We start from the raw sequence: 9,864 nt of genomic DNA, 5'->3' as shown, positions 1-9,864 counted from the left end.
CTCCTCCTTGCAAATTCAGTCCCTTTAAATTACTTTTCAAGTTGAGTACCCAAATCATTAATCCCTGCTTCTTGCACTAGCTAGTGATCAACTCATGTTCATATCTCTGTTTAAATGCCTCGGTGTTTTCTGTGGAATATTTTCCACAAAGTACCAAGACATGTTTCAGTGTCTTCTATTTTAAATTAAGAACTTTTTAATGAAGAAAAGCAACAGAATAAAGGTGCTCTCAGAGCGAGATGGAACAAAGTGTGAACCTATCCCTCTTTAAAATCCTTTTCCTTTCATGGTGTGACTGCTTTCTGCTCTCTGTAAAATGAAACATGGAATTACTCATGCAAGTAGGCAAAACGTTCAGAAATTAATCACAGTATTTTCAGGGAGTTGCAAACAGCACTCTTTAGGTTTAAAAATCTTTTACAAATAACAACTGACCACTTAACTTAAAGCCTTTCACATAATCCAGAGGCCAAGGGGTGCTTGACAATTGAGCTTTAGAGAATTCTTATATAATTTTTTGAAATTTTTAGTAGGTTTTAGACACACAACTTCTGCTGCCTTCCAGTCGGAAAAGGAGTGTGAAATTCCCCTAGCCATTCTTGACATTTCCTTTCTAGACTCCTAACCCCTCCAGCTGACCTCAGACAAAGCAGCCTGCTGATTTTACAGAACTGAAGGAACACAGGGAGAAGGATAGTCATTGGTTTAGATGGAAATCACCATTCAGAACCATGGGAATATGGCTGTTTGGAAGAACTTTGCTTTAGTGTGGAACTTACCAGGAAAGTAGTGCAAAGACTGCATACAAATTACAGGCTGTGGTGGCGGAACAACTAGGGCAGCGAGAATTGCCGCAGTCTGGATGAACTGCATCACAGAAGTAACTCAATGAAAGTGAAGAATGACAGTAATTTACCAAAGAGTCTATATTCTTAATGAGTGTAACATCCCTATAATTTTACTGACAATGCATTTGATGTACTGTTCTCCAGTTTATTGCAGAAACAGCAGGAAGTCTCTTTGAAAGCAAAACAACAACAACAACAACAAAAAACTTGTAGAAAATTAATGATTATGTCTTATGTGTCCAGGCCTCCGAGTCCTTTTCTTCCTGAAGTTGCGTTCTGACCCCTGTGACCAGTAATGCCATGTTGATACTTGAAGTCCCTTAAACACTGTGTCTCATTTTTTATCCACCAACAATGCTATTAAACTGTTGCAGAAAAGGCGTTGAATCAAGAGTAGCGTGACCTGGGAAGCAATACTTCAAGTCTGTTCTGCATTGATGAGATTGCAATTGAAGCATGCATCCAGATTTGAATCCTTCAGGCGTTAAGGAGGGAGGGTAAGTAAAGAGAGTCTACGTGAGTTACTTAATATGCATGAGCAGAAGCCTAGAAAGCATGGTGTATGAGGACAGACAGAAGATATTTGAGTTTTTTAATCTAGAAAGGAAAAGAAAGAGCAGGAAACATAATGGTCTCGAAACACCTATAAAATTGCTGCAAGAAAGAATAATGTGTTTCCTGTGTCCTTGGTAGCTAACACAAGGAGTAATAGGTCTTGACTACAAAAAGGGAGCTTAGATTTGACATTTGAAAAAGCAAAGCTTGGAAGGCTTGCCTCTGCCATACACGGCTTTAAGATAAGGGCCTCTCTGAAATATAGCTGACGCTGCCTTGGGGCAGGAGGCTGGAGCCAGGATCTCTTCAGATTCCTTCCAGCCTTCTAAGCAGTTGGTTGTAAAGGGAGAAATAATGGCTGGCTGTCTCTGTTGGCTGTTTTATGGACACAGGAGGAGCAGTCCCACTGAGGAAAGAAATTTCTACTAAGCTGATCTTGCTGAAAACATTTGTTTGGTCCTCAGAAACGTGCTGAATGATTGCAATCCCCATATGGACCTAGGATAATTTTGACACTAGCAAAGACCGTAACCACCTTCACAATACCTGGCATGTACTACAGGAAGGTAGAATAATATAAAGAAAAGCCTCTTACTGCGGATGATGTAGGATCTTTCTTAGCAGTAAGATTTGTAAGGCGTCGTAGATGCCAAAACTCGGCCCTTTCAGAATGACTCTGAGGAGTGCAGCTGTCTGGCCTTGGGGAAGCTGAAGCCATAAATGACTTCTGCAAAGTGCATGTTAAAAGGAATGACTAGGTCTGGTAAAGAAGCAGCAGATAAAAGCTCCGTAAGAACCGGCGAGCGCAGGTGTTTCCAGGGTCCAGAGCAAACCAGTGTGGGAGGATTCCAAATTTTATGCCAGCGCGTGTGCTTTACTCTCCCAGCACTTCTCACAGTGTGCCCACAAACATTTACCTTTTCCAGCCTGAGCTGAAGCCAATCATTTCCTAACAAAGCAAAAATGCTGTTCAGATAGTTTGGTCCACAGCTAGAGAACCCTAAAACAGGCATGAATGAACAGGAGGGAATGCCTCAGCTCAGCCCTTTGTGGCAGTCCCTGGATGTTTCCTGTACACAGCGGGCAACACAGTGCCCACCCTGGAGCTGCACAAATCTGAGGAGACAGCAAATATTCACATTTGCATTTGTCAGCAGCAAGCACAGCCTTGGAGCAGTAAATCTGCCAAGTCAGATTAGCGATTAGCAATAAAAATTAAATGATTAAATAGCAGCAAAAGGCTTTGGCTGAGGAGTTTCAGAGCAGGGAGCAAGAACTGGCATTTGCTGGCCACCCATTTGGTTCAGCAGGAGGTTCACCTGTTCACCTAATGTGGCCGGGTCTCCTGACAGCAAGATGAGGAGAGGCTCTCACTGCTTACTTGTAAACAGGTTTCACAGGCTTCTGACTTTTTTGTGGGAAGAGGACAGCAGGTTAAAAATTGTCTGGGTAAACCTGTGTCCTGTCCAAATACCAAAATACCAGTGTCTTCAAATAAGCCAAATGAGGGAGAGGAGTTGGTTGCAGCGCTAGTGAGAGTCCAAGAGCAAGCCAAAACTGTCAAGTGGGAGGGAGACTACAGAAGAGCATGTTCGTGAAGCAGGGAGATCTGGGTACAGATGGATGCTCCTTTGGGAGCATAACTTCTGCAAGAAGAGCCTGCTCCCAGCTGCTCTTGCTGATGATGATGTGGAGTTGGTCTACCTTCCCTCCAGACAGAAGGATTTGGGTTCTGTCCTGGTGCTTGCTGAGCTATACCCCTGCCTCACTCCTCCCTGCCCCTCTACAGGACAATGGAGATGGGAGACTGGGAGTAGCTTCTCACATCCAAAGGTGTTTAGATTTCAGTTTTAAACACTGGATGGAGAAATTGCAGGAAAAAAATATTTGATCCTTAAGTACTTTGACTATAAAGTACAGCCTGTAAGGTACAGAAACCGTTATGTGCAGAAATATTCATTGAAAGACACTAGGTTTTTACTGACACACAAGAATTTTTAAAAAATTGTACATATTTTAATAGTTACAACTTGACAGGTCTAAAATCTCACTGACAGTGGGAAATTAGCATGGTTGTGTTGCCAGTAAAATCTCACATGAATTGGCTCTTGTTTTCATGTAATTTAACATTTTTCATCAGTGACATGGAAGAAAAAATAATTCCCAGTCTTAACGATTACTGAAAGCTTGAGCTAATGCAAAGATTGGAGGTAGTGAGTAAAAAACGAAGATGTGTCATGGATAGAGACCAAGCTGGGTCTTCTGGTCAAACAATGTGTATGAACAACAATTAATTCTTACAGAGATTGTAGGGCAACCAGACCATGAAGGGCAAGCCCTCTTTGCAAGCTTCCTGTGGCCAAAGTATCTACTATAAACCTTGATGTGTGAGCAGGAGAATGGTGAGAATGAGTGGGGAAGGCATATTGCCATATTGCCTCTGTCATTCCACTGGTGTAGCCACTTCTAAAAGAACATCTAGTTCATTTATCTGGGAATGATTAGAGAGAAGACTGATCATACAAGATCATACAAGAATGATTAAAGCACTGGAAAATATACCTCATAGTGTAAGACAAGAGGAGTTCAATCTATTTAGCTTAACAAAGCAGCCACAGCATGACAAAACTTTGATCTCAAGCTCCTTGATCTAGCAGATGAAGATATAACAAGATCTGGGACAGGATGGCAGCAAACCCAGATTATAAATAAGATGTAATTTTTTTATACAATAGTTGCAATTTTAAGCTAGTAATAGAATTATTTCTAGAAAAGAGGCTCTAGTTCAAGCAAGAAATTGTTCATGAAAACCTCCTAATTCATGGTATATATGAAGTCAAATTCAATAACCAAAATAATCCCTCAAGCCTGATAATCTATGGGTTACTAAGAAAATTTCCGACGACTACTACATTATTATTTCATTATACGTTACAAGCATGTCAAGAGACTCTCAATAAAATCCACGTTTCTTTGTAGTCAGTACTACACAGCTATGTCTCAGAGAGAAGGGGTTCTAAAAGAAATTATTGTATGCCCTATTTTGCAGATGAAGTAATTTGACCAAATTGACAATCAGACAGGAAGCTTGTGGCAGAAAATGGATTTGAATCTACAAGTCCTTAGCGTTATCTTAATCAAAATGTCATCCACTGAGACATCCACCGACGTTATGTGCTTACAGAGTGAGTGCCCTTAAGACCTTTGCAGAGGCCACGGGCTGGTGGCTCACCCCTTGTGCCACAGGAGGAATGCAGAAGGAGAGGGATGAGGAATATTGGCCTGTGCGCACAGTTCATAGGGAAGGCATCTCAACTGTTGCCGACGGGACAATACTGATGGGGTTTCTGGATCAGTGTTCCTTCTTTTTATTAGAACCTGCAGAGGACAATAAAATAAGATTCACGTAATGTGAATTACCTATTAAGCTGCCAATGCCAGATACAGAGATATAGAGCGGGGTGCATGGGAAATGCGGGTCCATGCTCCTGATGTGCAGAAAGATGAGAACGCTTTCAGGATTTGTACTGCTGTGAAAGCATTTGAAATGCAGCCCAGCAGCTACGTCTCAGCTCACTATAACCACAACCGGACTTTGCTCATGGGAAGCCATTGCATCAGACTGACTGTATCTAGGCTTTGGATGTAGACTGCAGGGTGCCCTATGGTCCTAGTGCCATTACATCCTGCGGCTCTCTCTGTGTACGCTGTTCCCTGTGCATTGACAGTGATGCAAGGGGATGGGGACAGAGAGGCTTTGTACACAGCGAGGGCTCGCACCAGCTTGCCCCCAGCCCAGCACGTCTGATGCATTCCCAAGGCACAGCCTTTGCAAGTGTCTTTAACCCATCCTGAGATTATAACTGCTCCAGGTCTGTCCTGTGCGTGTGGATGGCCTGGCACTTAGCAGCCCTGAACAAGGCAAGCAGGCAGCAATACAGTGACGGGAAGGATTTTTCATGGAAAATTGAGCATTCTTCAAGAGCTGAAGGGAACTGTTTTTTGTTGGCAGCTATTCCTAAAAATATTGAAACTCTTTAGGTTTGAATTTATTCCCTGTCTTCCTTCTTGTCCCCATTTACAGAAGAAGAGGAAATGACTCTTCTCTGCCTTTGTTTTAATTTTCTTTTTTCATTTTGTGTTTTCAGACTGCATTTCTCATGAGGCACAACATTTTGAGAGGGGTGTTTCTGGATGGGGGAGGAAGCAAAAAAACAGGAGTTTCACTTGAAAAATGGACGCCCGTTGTCAGAGAGCTCTTGTACAGCTGGTATTGGAGTGTATATACATCCTCTGGGGACATTTAAGTCTGTAGGAAAGAATCGCCGAGACTCAATGGCTGTTCCTTTGGTGGAGACATCCATATGCTTCGTGGCTATGTGTCATGCAGAGTGGGGAAGAGAAGCCTTCTCATGTCTCGTGCCTCCAAGCATGCACGTGAACACACACACACACATGCACACTCAGACACATGCACCCTCAGACACGCTATGCTTTTCACTGCATCCTAGAGAGTTGGCTGGTGCTTTCAAGTGTTTATGTAACACCGTCATTGCTAGTTAATGCATTGGAAACGCTGAACAGCAATTAAATAGCAATTAGTAAGCTGAATGCTTTATTGTGGTCATAATTCCTTTCCATTTTGCTCAGTGAAGGCAAGAACGTCATGGCTGCAAGCCAAGTGTTTGCTCAGAAGGGTGATTATGAATTCCCACTGCATCCAGGGGGTTAAGTTTCCTGATGAAATCCAAAAGCCAGCAAGAAAGAAGTAAGTCTCTGAGATGCATGGCAGGAGTGACTACTATTGTAATAATGGGTTACATATGGACAAACATTTTGGAAACAGTTCTCCCATAGAGGAGCTGCACGCCTCCAGCCTTGTAGCTAAGCTAAGGGCTTTTTTTCCGTTCTGTGACATTGCTTTTTTATTGTTTTATACTTTGACCACTGTCTTATGAACTCCAAAAATTATGGCACTTATTTTCTTATCTCACTAGGATAAGCAACAGATCAAAGATTGTGGAGATCCAAAGACCCTTGTCTATTTGGTCCTGTTGACATCTCCAGCATGTCCCATGACTGCAAGAAGGCATATCACAAGCTGTTCAGCTGTAAGTAAGCTGACTAAAAGAAAATACAAGAGCTAAGGGTAGCCAGGTGTGGTGCCAACCTTTGCTCACGTGCTTTTGTTTGCAGTTGGCAGAGTCCAGGCTCAACTTATTTATCTTAGTCACTGAAAACCATATCTCTATATTTAATTGTTGTCAAAAGGAAATGGGCATGTCTTGTGGCTCCTGATTGGGTTGGGGAAAGGTAGTGGTCACCTTATATTAAATCGAAACTTTTTGCTGCAGGACTGCAGTGCCATCTGGGCCAAATGTGGAGCTCATTATCACTGGAGTTTTTAAACATTCATTAAAAACTTTAACAGAAGTATAGCTATGTATAAAAGACTTCTTCAATCATATTTCAACATTAATCAGAATTATCCTTAAACTACAAGTACCTTTTCAAATAGAAGCAGTACAATAACACACACATCTATGAGGTATCACTTTTGTAAACCTTCTCAAACCTGGGAGAGTTCTTGTCTAGGGATGCAAGACTGGCTGCTAGTTTTGTACCTAACCTATACCTAACTCTCATTTGAAAAACTTGCTAGTTCAACTAGTTAAGAGAACTCTGAGTATTCAGTAATGCTTCTACACAGACAGTGGCATTTTAAGGCTACATGATAAACACATTTAGAAATTCTGTCTGTGGACAATACATATTCTCAGTATATTGAAAACCCTAATTGCTAGGTTTCTTGAAAAAGTTTCTCTATTTTTGTCAGTCTTGTTGCTCACATTGCCTCCTCCACTTTCATATCTGAGGGCATGATGAATGAATGAGTGTATCTGCAGAACTACACTTTGTACACCATCGTTGAAGGTAAAGCCTTCCTGGTGGCTTCTTAATCTGGACAATAATCAAAGAATGAGAAAAAAATGTATTTTAAGCAGCTACTCCACTCTGACTGTTGAATGTAAAAAAGGATGGTAAATAACAAGCACAGCAGCATTACATGTACTGGAAGTATGGTAAAAATCAGAAGGGCTTTGACTCGAGGAAGCAGCACTGTTTTGTGAGAGAATGGTCACAGTTCACTCTCAGTATTATAAAATTTGCAAAACTCTATAAAAGGAAAAACAAATTCAAAGATAGATTAGCTAATGTGACATTGCACTCCCAGAAAGCTTGATTTCATTTAGGTGTGTCTAAACCTTTATTAATTCTTATCCTACATAGCTATACATTTGGGACTTGCTGACATGACAAAGTCCCTTCAGTGTGCAAACAGAAATGTTTTGCTTATGTGTAAATGTGTCCAGATCAACAAAATCCTAGCCAGTGATTGAAAAGCAACTAAAATTCACTTCAAAATGCATGTCAGTCAGAGAGGATGTACACCTAAAACGTTTCTCCAAAGCTGTGAATTACATCCGCCTGTGTAGAGAGCCCTTTGCTTCTTCTGAGAAGTCATAATAAACTCTGCACCATTTAAATACTTTGGCACAGGTGACATTATAAAATGAAGGTATTGTTTTCAATGTAGCCAGATCTGCTGAGATGTCTTATGCTTAGAAAGCAGACTTTCAGATACTGTTTTCCTTTAGACTGACTTTAGCACTGCTATTCAGAAGTATTAAAGTCTTATCTCTGAGTTTTCCTTCAGTTATACTGAAATTAAAAGATCGTGCAAGATACTTTTAGCTTTCGTGATTTTTAAGACATCGCCACCAAGTGGTAAAAGAGAATTAATGCCATTTTCAGCTCCTGTAGGCAGCAGCAGTGTGTATAGCAATGCTTAGAAATGACAGTGCAGATCAAAATATCGCCATAATACCACATGCAAAGCAAATATTAAGGATCATGCAATCAAATGGATTTTTTATGTTAGCGCGGATTAATCAAGGAGGTAAACCATTTGAAATGTAGATGACATAACTTTCACTACCATGCTCTGCTGTGAAAGAAACAGCCTTAAGTAGGTAACTTATTATTTGAACTACTGACATTGGTTATTATGAAGACAAGAACCACCTGGACTGCACAACTCTGACTTATCACCATTCAGAAAACTCAATAGAAATGATTGCATTAACACATCTACTTCTTTAGCTGGCTGGGTTCCAAGTAGCTAAGTCTCTTAAAAATTAGCATGCTATTATTTAGTCACAATTTTTCCGGACTAATAAATGTTACTTGTAAGCTGTATGATTGCAGTGGAAACAGGATTACTCATAGGGGGTCCTGGACAACAAGTTGGACATCAGCCAGCAGTGTGCCCTTGCAGCAAGAGTCCAACAGTATCCTGGGCTGGAGCATCTCTCCTACAAGGAAAGGCTGAGAGAGCTGGGACTGTTCAGCCCAGAGAAGAGAAGGCTCAGGCGGTTTTCTCATCAATGTGTACAAATATCTGAATGAAGGGTATACAGAAGCTGGACCTCTTCTCAGTGGTGTCCAGTGACAGGACAATGGGCACAGACTGAAACACAGGAGGCTCCATCTGAACATCAGGAAACACTTTTCATAGTATCATAGAATGGTTTGGGTTGGAAGGGACCTTTAAAGATTGTCTAGTCCAGGCATCACTGTGATGGTTGCAAAGCACTGGCACAGGTTGCCCAGGGAGGTTGTGGTGTCTCCCTCCTTGGAGATGTTCAAAAGCTGTCTGGACATCGTCCTGGGTAACTGGCTCCTGCTTGAGCAGGGGAGTTGGACCAGATGACTGCCAGAGGTGCCTTCCAACCTCAGCCATTCTGTGATTCTGTGATTCTGTGGTAGGTTAGTTGTCTGATTTTTTTCTAGCTACCACACCAAGCTTACCAAAAGCTGTTGCTTAAAAGTGAAGTTCTTGATTCACAAAAGGAAACTGTCAACTTGAAAGTGTGAAAAGAAGGGAGAGCAGGAACTTCATATGCTACATCTACATAGTGGTCAATGTATTTAGTCCACTGAATATGACTTTGCAATTACTTTATCCATTCTCGTTTGCTTGCCATTTCAAAAATATTTTCTGTATTCTATGACACAAGTCAGAAAAACACACAAATTTAGCATCATTGATTCTTCTGCAAAACTAACATACCTTTGCATCACTTTTAGATTATCTTAATGCTTGAGATCACAACTAGCAATTTCTTTAAAGTAAAGTAATCTTTAAATAGTATTTTCAGACCAACTTGATTCTGTGTTCAACAATACCATTGGAGGGCTCTGCAAGCATAAGGCCTTCTCTGGTCCCACATTATTTACTGCTCATAAAAGCCAAATATGCAGAAGGAAAACATGGTCTTCAGGAAATTTGTGTTTAGGTGCAACTACAGAATCCACCATCAGAGGTGGCCAGCTCCTGGCCTGTGGTGTGTCCCTCTCATGTTCCTGGACTTCATGAGAAGTAGTTTCATCCAAAACT

At 41.3% G+C, this 9,864-nt stretch overlaps 1 long non-coding RNA gene across 1 annotated transcript; it reads left to right on the top strand.

The window, feature by feature from the left end:
- The first annotated feature begins 1,074 nt into the window (after positions 1 to 1,074).
- On the top strand, positions 1,075 to 6,014 carry LOC121233218. The gene is made up of 2 exons (XR_005932141.1): positions 1,075 to 1,345; positions 5,552 to 6,014. It is a non-coding gene; the product is annotated as an uncharacterized LOC121233218 (long non-coding RNA).
- Positions 6,015 to 9,864: the final 3,850 nt, after the last annotated feature.

This window comes from Aquila chrysaetos, chromosome 3, assembly GCF_900496995.4.
Source record: "Aquila chrysaetos chrysaetos chromosome 3, bAquChr1.4, whole genome shotgun sequence".
NCBI classification, from domain to species: domain Eukaryota; kingdom Metazoa; phylum Chordata; class Aves; order Accipitriformes; family Accipitridae; genus Aquila; species Aquila chrysaetos.
The sequence above is the reverse complement of the archived record's forward strand: the minus strand, read 5'-3'. Positions and strand labels throughout refer to the sequence as shown.